The sequence below is a fragment of the Silene latifolia genome, chromosome 11 (genome assembly GCF_048544455.1).
Source record: "Silene latifolia isolate original U9 population chromosome 11, ASM4854445v1, whole genome shotgun sequence".
NCBI classification, from domain to species: Eukaryota; Viridiplantae; Streptophyta; class Magnoliopsida; order Caryophyllales; family Caryophyllaceae; genus Silene; species Silene latifolia.
The window spans coordinates 55,236,226-55,248,709 of NC_133536.1; positions in this window are offsets into that span (position 1 = coordinate 55,236,226).

The window sequence follows — 12,484 nt, forward strand, 5'->3', positions numbered from 1 at the left end:
TAGAAAAACCCCTATCACGACGCAGTTATCGTGGCGGTTCTAAGAGAAACGACGCGAAAAGCCCAATAAATTGGCAGGAGCACAATTTTTAGGTATTTAGGAGGTCTATTGTGGCGGTTTATTGGAACCGACGTGATAACTGCAACTTTTTATGGCGGTTTCAAATAGAAAACGCCACCATAAGTCAATTGTGGCGGTTATATGAACAACCGACGTTAAAAATGACGCTAAAAGATAATAGAAAGTGGCAATTTTTGGGCTAAAAACCGCCATTATTTAATTTTGTGTCGGTTTTTAATCACAACCGACTTTAATCAAAACTCCTTACAATTAATTCCCTAGTTCCCTAGCTAAAAATTGGTTCGTTCGTCTCTGATAGCGGCAACCGTCATTTCCTCTGGGTAACAAATTTACTCCATCAACACCTCCATCTCCCCACCTTCATCTCCATTCTCGCACTCGGTCAAACTCACTCTTCTCATCAATCACGATCTTCATTAGCCTCACTACCGACAACCTTCATCATCTACTCTAGGCTCGAGACCAAAACCCCCGAATTAATTATCCTAATCAACCGTCGATAATTCAATTGCACGGAACTAGGGTTCGGTATATAAGAAAAATGGGGCGATTATTTAGAGACTTCGTCGAATTCATCAAATTACAATTTGCTATCAGGTTTGATTTTATCTTTCAATTTTTTTAAAGGTAATCGAAATTGATCTATTTTTCGAGGATTTGATTTCGTTTCTCACTGAATTTCGGTTTTCTTATCAATTTGGGCTTAGGGATTCAATTATTATTATCATGTTAGGGTTAGGGCTTTCAATTAAATTTCAGTCAATTTTTTTTAATCCTTTGTTTTTCCTGAATTGTTTTCGGTTTATAACTTAATTTAGGTTTTGTTTTTATCATTTACGGTTTATGGATTCAATTATTTTATCAATTGGGCTACAATTAAGTATTAGGGTTAGGCCTTTCAAATAAACTTCAATTTAATTAGGAGATGAATCGTTTTAATCGATTTGAGTAAAAGGAATGGATTATTTTCAGTTCAATTAAGATTTTGTGAATACAATAAAGCTCCAGCGGTTGTGTATTATACTTCAGTTTGTATTATACTCATGTCGTGAAGGCCAAGTTTAAACATTTAATTGGCATGAAATTTTTGAAACTAATCCTAAAAGCTGACGTTTTGCTGCTTCGAGTCTCATCTTCTTCGCTTATGTGAGTATAGTAGGTTGGGTTCCTGCTGGTTTATGAAGTTCAAGGGAGTTGTTGAGTTTACAGACTAACTTATGGCAACGATTCAACAAATACGACTATACGAGCATTGTATAGGTTATTGTGATAAATTGTTTCACCTGGTTTCTTATCCATTTTGCAGGTCCTTATGCGTGTAGAGCAGAGCTGGAGCAGATTGTAACAGAACATGCACATAGCTTTGCTAACACAAGAGGCATATCCTATAGAAATGCAATTCTGCTAAAGTTATTCAGGTTGTTCTTCTTGTTCATTGACTGATAGTAACAGAATATGCACGTAGATCATGCTTGCTTTCCATTAGGCTTAATTAATATAAAATCTAGCCTTGTTCATTGACTGATTTCCCCTTTACTAAGCTTTTATTGGTCGATGAGTAATTCTAAAAACAAATAAATAATGAACCGACATATACACCAAAATAAACTGTCCCATCTTCCATTCAAAGCATTAGGTTATTAGGTTGTTTCATCAAATGAATGCTGAAAGCATTAATTAAAATTGGTGAGTAATTGATTAGTTGTACTGTAGAATGACATTAAACTTATGAGCTCATTCTTTCTTCACTACCAATAATATATGTGTCCGGATGATACTATTCTATTCGCTGGCATACCCCTTCAACACAATAATCTCTTTTATCTTCATTTCAGTCGCAATCTGCGAGTTCATCTCTTATCGTAATCATTTGACATGTGTATATGTACCTATCTCGGCCATTATTTCAGTCATAACCAGTGGGTTCATCTAGAATTCAAGTAAGAAATATATACATTCTTGAACAATCTCTTTTATGTGCCTTTGATCAGGCCTATATTCATTAGGAGAGAAGATTAATGCAAGATTCTGTGTACTCACCTCGGCTTAGTGTCATGACTCATCCTCTCTCAATTCAATTTTTAGTACATGTTCTCATTAGGATAGGAGATTAACGCCTCTCAACAATATGTGTGTGTGGTTCAAGACTTGTAAATTGTAATTAATGAGATACATATATTCTGAAAAATGATATATGATTAAATCAGGTTAATCTATATGCAACTTTTTAAAACATTGAAATATGGTGTGATTTGCTGCAAATTAATGTTTTGTTTTGAGGTTAAATGTTGTAATATGGTATGTTAGTTAATATAAGTGTTTTTGTTGCAGGGATTATTGTGCTCTTATAAAATGGTGTATCCTCAACTGGATTTATTAATTCTTCACCGAACCTCACTACATCCACTGGACACGTAAGCTCTTTTCCTCTCTTGTATTGTCATGTAGTCTATGTATTAATTAAGTACCTTAAGCCAACATAGCACATTCATGCTACGCGTATAACATAAGCATATATCAAGTTTGAATATGAATATACTTGTTACTGTGCTGTTAGCAAATTTAAAGAAGTTTTTTTTTTTTAAGATTATTGATTTTGGTTTTCATTTTGTTTGTTTGTGTAGATTTATGATCTTAGTCAGTTGTTTAGTGCCTTCTCTTTCAAGAGTTATGCTGGTCTTAACAGAATACAATGGATTGAATGGCATAACCGGTAAGCCAAGGCCAAGCCCTTCTGCTAATTTTTGATTTATGTGGTTATGTTACCAATGTGTAATGTTTTGGATTTGTTGTCAATTATTGTGTAGGTAAATTTTAGTGCCCTCAACAATCAAAGGATTACGAGTGTGGTTATTATGTCATGAAGTCGATGTATAACATAACTTTTTATCTTTCGAGGGTTAAAGAAGAAGAATTTGTGAAGTTATACATTTTCGTTCTTGGTATGGTTCATTTATGTAGTTGTACATTTATATTGTTACTAATTGACCTATTTGTTAACTATAGCATATGGATCAATCAACTATATCAAGTGGCGATATTTATGAGATTAAAGAAGAGTGGGCTACCAAATTTTTAGACAACTTCTAGATTAGTTTTTCAAGTACGGCGTGTATGCTATTCATACATTATATTGAATTTATCTTTGGTAACAATGATAGATGTTAATTTTATGTTCGATGTAATGCAAGATTCATGTAAGTTTGTTGGACTTGTGTTGTTGCGAATAATATAAATGTGGTTACATTTTTATTGACAGGTTTCATTTTGTTCATAATATTTGGAATTATCAAATTTAGGAGGAGGTGCTGCTGAAATTGCAGTAGAAAATTATTATTAAAAAAAATATAATTTTTTTAACGACGGTTCCTTTAGAAGCAACATCAGAAATTTAAATATTTCGAAAATAGTGATTTATTTAATGACGGTTCTTTGCTATACAACCGACGTCATAAGTAACTTTAATGGCGGTTCTGTAACCACAACCGACGTTATTTTTACTTTTTACGACGGTTGTGTAAAAACAATCGTTGTTATAGAGGAAATGTAGCGGTGCACTATCATTATTGAAATATCTAATGTGGCTGTTTTCAAACAATAACCGCCACTATAGATGAGTTACAGTGGCAGTTTTTGTCTAAAAACCGTCGTTTTATTTAAGGTTATAATGGCGGTTTTGTTTGGAAAACCGACACTGTAAGCGAGCTATAGTGGCGGTTGTACAACCGCCGCAAAAGTATATACGACCCCGTGATAAACGACACACCCAAAACCTTTAAAAACCGCCATAAAAGGTCATTTTTGACCGCCACCGTAGGGGTTTTTCTACTAGTGAAGGTGACTGAAACAAAGAAACCAATGACGGCAACAAAAAAGAGACCTAGAAATAAACCAATATCATCTAACGAAGAAAGTGATGGAGATTACGAGGTGTCGGATGAGTCAAGCGACAAATCCAAAACCTCAATTAAGCGGGCTAAAACAGAGAAGAGACAAGAAAAGATGGTCGTGAAGTCTGAAGAAGAAGATATGTCCAAAAAGTATGTATTTTTTCTGTTTGGCAAACAATGAAATTTAATGTAACAGTGCTAGAGTAACACGTTTACTGTATCATTGTTATTGTAACTTTATTACTTTGAATCTTACTGTTGTTTGTTTACATAATATTGTAACTCTCTTTAAGTAGTGGTGCTAATGTTGGCTTGTTCATGTTCATGACAAGCCTGATAAATACACAAATAAATGCAGGACCCAATGAGCAAGTTTTGTCCATAACAAAGGAATGCCATTAGAGAAATTGGCTTTTGAGGACTTCTGAACATAAAGATAACAGTAGTTCCTTCTGGGCAAACAAACTTACTTGTCGAGGCTTTTGATCATAACAGTTTCAAGGTCAAAGTTTCTGATACAGACGAGTTTGTTCTGTCAAACTTTGATGTGCATGACATGTTTTTACTGCCGATGGATGGTAAGGATGTAGAGCTGACCGCGACTGGTCGCGCATCACAGGCTGAGGATACTGAGTTAAAACAGAAATAGAGAAAGAAGTTCAACATTGTGGGTAGTCAGAACATAAACCTGAATCTGGTGTCAAATTGGTTTAAGAATAATAAGGGTGCGTGTGGTGATGAGTTCAAGCAGGTGTTTGTTCTCTATGCACTGTCCACGTTTTTAGCGCAGACGGCAAAATAATCAGTTGATTTCAAGCTGTTGAAGGCGGTGGACGATGTGAAGAAAATCAAACATTATAACTGGTCAAAGTATGTCTTTGAAACGATGATTGAAGGTATCAAGGGGTTGAAGACGGGAGCTATGAAGTGTCTCTGTGGGTGTATTGTAGTGCTCATTTTGGCATACATTCACCATTTGAATTCAACAAGGAGGTACAAGCTTCTGAGTTACCTCTGATCAAACATTGGTCAGATAATAAACTATCCAAGAGAGTCAAGGATGAGGCAAAGCTAGGTTATCTAGGGGGTGGTGAGATGACAGAAACAGACTACCCTATTTGTCAAAGCATGGGAGTGCCCTTTGAAGGTAAAATAGATTTTTTTTTTCATCTGTCAAACAGTCTATGTTACTGTAACAATGTTACTCAACCATATTAGTGTAACAATGTTATTGTATATTTTAGTATGTTTGTGTAAAATGGTATATGGAGAAGCTGATCAGTCTGAGGATGAGGAGGTTGTTTGTCATAAGGATGGTAAGGGGAGGGAGTACATATTGATGGAGAAGCTTGCTGGCATTGAAACAGATGCCGAGTTGAAGGAACAAGTTGTTGATGTGAGTTGTTTTTTATACATTTAATGTTGTGCAATTGTTACAGCTGTTGAATCTGATCTCTAATTTATTTCTTTTTGTGTTGTTTATTTACTTAGGAAACACACCTGATGTTGTTGCTGCTGAAGAGGGATTCAGACCTAGTTCACCAGTCAATTATTCACCGATTGGAAGTTTTCGAATCAAAGCAGAAAGGAAAATTACCCCTAAAGGCTGATTACCGTAGATATACGGAAGACGTGGTGCGAAAGGCTGAATCGCTGAAGAGAAGGGCAAATGACTTCCCATTATTTAAGAGCTCAAAATTGAGTAAAAAATGAAACCACGCCCAACAGAGAAAACTCAGAGCATAACTAATCATGATAAAGCAGAATACGTTGTAAAGGATGTTTTGAAGGAATTAAGTGAGGAATATGATCAAGAGGATGAGGAAGATGATGACGAGGAGGCTAACAAGGAGACCGATGATGAGGAGGGTGATGACAAGGGAATGATGAGGATGGGGATGATGACGACAACGATGATGAGGGTGGCAGTGGAAAAGAGAGGTATCAGGAGGGTGCCATTGAAAAAGATGACGATAAAGAAAATTCAGATAAAGAGGAGGTCAATGAAGAGGATGAAGACCAAAACATAGAGAAAATTGACGAAGATGATGAAGAGCAATCTGGTGAAGGTGATATAGTAACACTGTTACTGTAACTAATTATTTCTTATAGTAACAGTTTGACGAGACCGGTGTTACAGTAACATATTTTAAACAGATATCAGAATGAAACTATTAAGAAGTTATTTTTTTGTTTTTTAAAAAAAAAATTAGTAACTTTTTAATTTCTGATGCAGACGAAAAGGATGATACAGATGAAGAGAATGAATCAGGCCAGGGTGAGAAAACGACTAGTGAGGGGGATGAAGATGCATATGGTGAAGGTAATAGAATAACACTGTTACAGAACCAGTGCTACTATAACCTAATTTTTGCATTTTTTTTTTCCCTTAATAAAAATTTAGTAATAGTCAATTACTTGAGATGCAGATGAGAAGGATGCTGATGATGATGATGATGCATCAGAACAGGGTGATGAAAGCCCAACTAGTGAGGCAGTTGAAGAAGGATATGCTGAAGGTAATAGAGTAATATTGTTACTGTAGTTGTAGTACTTGACCAAACAGAGTTACATCACATTTCTTACAGTAATATTGTTTTAACACAAACAATTCTCTAGTAGAAAAAACCCCTATCACGACGCAGCTATCGTGGCGGTTCTAATAGAAACGACGCGAAAAGTCCAATAAAATGGCGGGAAGGAAAATTTTATGTATGTAGGAGGTCTATAGTGGCGGTTTAAGTAAGAACCGACGTGATAAGATAAGCTTTTTATGGCGGTTCCAAATAGAAAACGCCACCATAGGTCAATTGTGGCGGTTCTATTAACAACCGACGTTAAGAATGACGCTAAAAATTAATATAAAGTTACAATTTTTGGGGTTTAAAAACCGCCATAATATGTTTTTGTGTCGGTTTCTAATTAAAACCGACTTTAAGAGAAAAAAATTAAAAAAGTAAAACCTCCAAAAACCCTTTACATTATACGGAGTACTCGGTTAAGTTCATTCCTTCGTCATTTCCAACCGCCAAAACCTCACAATCCCCTCACAATTAAACTCCGGCAACCGAAAGCTTCCTTTCCTCTCGCCGCCCTCGACACCATTACGCCGCAGTAAACTCCTTGTCACGAGGTTAGTCACATACTTTATTTCATCGATTTTATGGTTTTAGGGTTTAATCGATTTCGGCTAATATAATCACCATGTCATTTTATCCTTTTGTTTTCAGTTATCGTCGACCCGCCTGCCACCCAAGCCAGTCGTCAGCTACCAGTCACTACCCTTGATTTCAAGGTTAGTATTCTTCTCTTATAAAGCTATTGTTTGTTTTTAATTTGTGTTTTATATGTTGTTTTATGATAATTAGTATAGTTTAGGATGTGTTGTGTTGATTTATTATGTAGGTTATTGTAAATTTCAGATTCTATTTTTTTTTTTTTTTTGTGAATTAGGATTATGAAAATTGGGGATTTTGTTATACTTCATGTCATTGTTCGTTATAATCATGTTCATCTTTTTAACAATAGAATGTATATGTGAAGTGTAATGAGCTATACAAATTTTTCTGTTCAAATATCGATGATTCTTCTCGAAACATGCTTGCTTGATTAGTTTAATTGTGCTATTGTTATTCGTTCAAATGTACTGGTATTCATTTGCTTCAACGAGGAGAATGTTCACGCAGGAGTACTCATGGGCGATGTACGATGTTTGTTTCTGAATTTTAAGGTGATGCGGTATATGCGGGGTTACTGGATTACTGGGATATATAACATGTGGGGGCGTGGTGTTTTAGTTGTAGTTTGTTATGAATGAGGTTGTTTGTTTCGATGACTGTTTAGAAAATGAAGATGAAGTGTGTTCTCTTGATAAAAGTGTGTGATAAATGATGATTCATCGAGATATGAATGGTGGCTTGCTCTTCATCTAATGACTGGAAAGCTAGAAACTAACATGTACGGAGTAGTTCTTTCAAAAATGCTAGCTTCTAAAAAATGATTGTTCATCGGATAAAATTTTAAATCCTGCCGGAGAATCTTTTGGGCTAATTTAGGTAAGCTTGTTTTGTTGATATTTAGAGTAAGGAGCTGCAAGTTCCCATCTGCATTTGTACTTGCATTTGCTTTGCTTTGTGATCATAAAAGTGATGCACTCGAATGCTCGGATTTCTAGCTCCATAATTATTTCTTGTTCAACACCATTTAAATATGCTGAAGTTGGTGGAATAAACATATTTCGCTAGAGAAAATTTTTTTTAGTGTGCTCGTGTACGCTCTATCTTAAGCTGATTCTTTATGACTAGGTATTTGCAAAATAATGAATTCACTGGTTCAGTGATCTACCTGGCTGATCTTCAACTGACTGACCTGTACACTAACTCTTCAGATATCATTATACATTTTTGCCTCACATTTAGTTTTATCGTCTTTTTTTTGGATGGTATTGATAATGTCAAACTTTTATCAGGAACATTCAAGATGATCATTTTAGTGGCATTGACCATTCCAAATTTATGGTAAGAAGATGCTGAATTGAATCTTTTGTTAATGTATGAAGGCTTGACATCACCCTGCATTTTGCTTGATGAAGGATCGGTGGCAATAAATTTGATATAGTCAGCAGCTCAGCTCCTTGGAATTTCCCTTTTTAGAAGGTGTCGAATGAGCTTAATTTTACTAGTCCACCAACAGCTGCCTCAAGTGCCATAGTGAATAATCATTCTCCTACTGTGAAAGAACTGAAACCGAAGAAAAAAGGTGCAGGAAAAGTAGCTCTTTTAATAGGTGGAATTGGCGTGATTGTCACTTTTCTGGGACTTGCTATTGCTGTCAGAGTTAAGCGAACTCACACTGCAGTTCTGAAACTGATTCTTTATGACTTGGTATTTTGCACACTATCTTCTTTAAATACTTATCTTTCTTAAAGTTTGGATTTAAATTCACAATCTTGTACGTCTCTTTTTGTCCTTGTGTGACAGTTAGAACTCGTGGAAAAGAATGAGTCATATAAGAAGTTGAAGGTGGAGGCTGGGAAATGTTTACTACAAAGTGAAAAGCTTAGCATTGAAAAAGAAGAGTTTTAAGCATATGCCAAGGTATATTTGATGTATCATCTTTTTTTATGTAAATATTGATTGATGCTCATAATTGGAGAAGAGTAAAAATATCATATTGTCAGCTTCTACCAGCTTTTGGCATCAAAATTTTCGTATTACCTTATTGGAAATTTAGTCATATGATCCTTGTAACATTGAATAATTTTTTTCATACTTCCAATAATAATACTCCATAAAACAATAGGAATTAGTGTCTTTATGAAACATATGTTGAGCTCAGACTGTCCCCTTTGGTTCAGTTCATGTTTCTGGTGGTAGTGGTATACTTCCTCCTAGCACTTGTCAACAAGATGTGCATGCCTCTTACATATTTTTTTGGAGTGAGAATGTGGATTGTGTTACTTCTACGCTTCAATGACATGCATATGGAGATTAGCCGTGTCTTATAGTGAAGTTCACAAAAAATACGAAGAACTAAACTACACTATGCAACTGGTGATGTTATGCTTTTTTTCCCCTGATGTTTATAGCTTTGCATTAGTACATGTTCTCATTAGGAGAGAACATTAACGCCTCTCAACAATATATATGTGTCTTAGCTCTTTTATAAATTTTCATAGCATGTAACTGCTAGGAATTTTCCAAAGTCCTACACTCTGAAACTTAAAGTTTGTGAAGAAGTATATGATAAAGTGCTAGACGACCTCTTACAATAGATGAATTTCTTGCAAAAATAGTTCAAAGTCCCAGATCCATTTCTTTAAAAAACTAAAATGAAGTGGTTAATCTTAGGCTCTTCTTTCTGATCATTCTAGTTTTGTTGTCTACATTTGCCCAATAGGATGGCAAAGTATCTTGTTCCCCCTCTGCCATTATTTTTAAAACTTATTCTTGTATGATAGCTGGACTAAAGGAGCGAGTATTGGTTGGCATAGCGATGAAAACAGATCCTATATATCTCAAGCAGCGTGATTTCACGGTATGTATGCAATGTCTTTTCATTTATTAAGCTATGCAATAGTGCATGAAGAATTTGTTACTAAAGTCTTGATAATGTGCGCCTGCCGCCTCCTTACATATATCCATTGTGCATTTGAGTTAGTGCTAATCATAAGGAGGATTGATAGTTCATTATATATAATGTCTTACGTTGATTTTAGTAATGTTGAGGTTGTTTTTCTTACTATTGGTTTGCTAAATGTATTATTGCAGATTCAACAATACAATATTGATTGACGAGATGAAAGATGTTAAAGACGTGTGGCTATCAAATGTTTAGAGAACATGAAATATTGATTAGTTTATTAACTAAGACGTGTATGTGATTATTTATACACTTGGATGTATAATTTTGAACATCGACATTATTGTTGTGTCGCATGATATGCAAGTTCATTGGTTGGCATTCTTTTGTATGCATTGTTTGTTTATTTCGCTATTTGGCTTGTCAACTCTATAGGATATTGCTGCCGAAATTTTGGTAGCAAATATTTTTTTTTTTAAAAAAAATATCTATATATGGTGGCGGTTCTTAAGTATGAAACGCCACTATTAGTTCACCTTTAGTGGCGGTTTTCAAACAATAACCGTCACTATAGATGAGTTAAAGCGGCGGTTCTTGTCTAACAACCGTCGTTTTATATAAGCCTATAATGGCGGTTTTATTTAAAAACCGCCACTGTAGGTAAGCTATTGTGGCGGTTGTACAACCGCCGCAAAGTATAAACAACCCCGTGATATACGGCGCACCCAAAATCTGTAAGAACCGCCACAAAAGGTCATTTATGACCACCACTATAGGGGTTTTTACAGATTTCTTTTCAGAAGTTGTTTAATTAATATTCAATTAATTGTGACACAAATGATAAGGAAAAGGCTGATAATGATGAATCAAGCAAGGGTGATGGCAACCCAACAAGTAAGGTAGATGATGAAGTATCTGCTGAAGGTAATAGAGTATTATTGTTTCTGTAATGGTATTACTGAAGAAACAGAGTTATTGCATATTTCTTATTGTAACATAGTTTTAAGAGAAACATTAAAGTAAAACTATTAGTACTATATATTCAATTACTTGTGGCACATATGACAATGAAAATGCTGATGATGATGCATCAGAGCAGGATGATGACAAACCAACCAGTGAGGCAGATAAAGATGATCTGGTGAAGGTAATAGAGTAACAATGTTACTGTACTATTGTTACTTCTTTAAATACTTGAATTATACATGACCTGTATTCAATTACTTGTGACACAGATGAAGATGAAGATGCGGAGGATGAAGATACATCAGGGCAGCCTGATGATAAACCAAGCAGTAAGGCAGATGAAGAACCATCTGGTGATAAGGATGAAGCGAAGGGTGAAGAACAAACGGGCAATAAAGATGAAGAGGAAGATAATGATAAGGATGAAGAGGAGGGTGATGACAATGAAAAACCAGATGAAGACAATGGTGATGATAACAATGAAGATGGACCTGGCGATAAAAACGAAGATAATAGTAAGGACGATGAAGGAAATGGTAATGAAGAGGGCCCTGGAAATGATGAAACTGGTGAAGGAAAAATGAGTGAGGGCGGTAGTGAGACAGTTGGCAAAGAAGAAGCAAGAAATAGTCAGGTAGGAGAAGATGCCGATGATGATAAAGTTGATATTGTGGATGACGGCAGTGCAGACGACTATGTCGATGATTGTAACAATGAGGTCCTATATGAAAATTATAATGAAGAAACAGGCGACCACTATTTGTTACATTCTGAAAAAACTAAAGAGTGGATGCGCGTGATGGATCCTTGCTACGGCTGCACATTGGATTGTGGCCTACCAGCTCCGGATTTATGAGACCAGTACTTAGACCTAGGGATACGTGAGTTAACCCACATGTACTCGGGAGTAAAGGATGATCCTCCTACAAGACCAAGTAAGACATAAACTAGACCTAGTAGACTTCCAGTGGACCGAGTAGAACCCCAAGTGGACCGAGTGACTCTGCACTCGGTCGAGTGAAGGTACACTCGACCGAGTAAGTGTCACTCGGTCGAGTGGATCTGCGTTGTACCCGAGAAAGAAAATTTGGGATTTCATCCTATCCCAACCCTATCCCATTCATTCTTCTCCTTCTTTCTTCTTACACTAAAACTCTCTCCCTTCTCTCTAAAAATGCTCCCAATGCCCTTCCCTTGGCCTTCAAGCTTGGATTCATGGTGGAACACCTCTCCTATGTCCCGATCTACCTTTGTAAGTAAAAATCCCACCTTTTTCTCTTTGTTTTATGAGTAAATTCGAGTTAGGGTTTACTAAGAGAGTTTAATTAGTAATTTGCTATGTAAAATGAATAGTTAGTGAATAATAATGAGGGATTTTATATTGTAATTTAGTATAGAGTGAATTGTGATAGTTATTACATGATTTATGTAGAATGAGACGGTTTTATGAAATAGATACTTGGTGA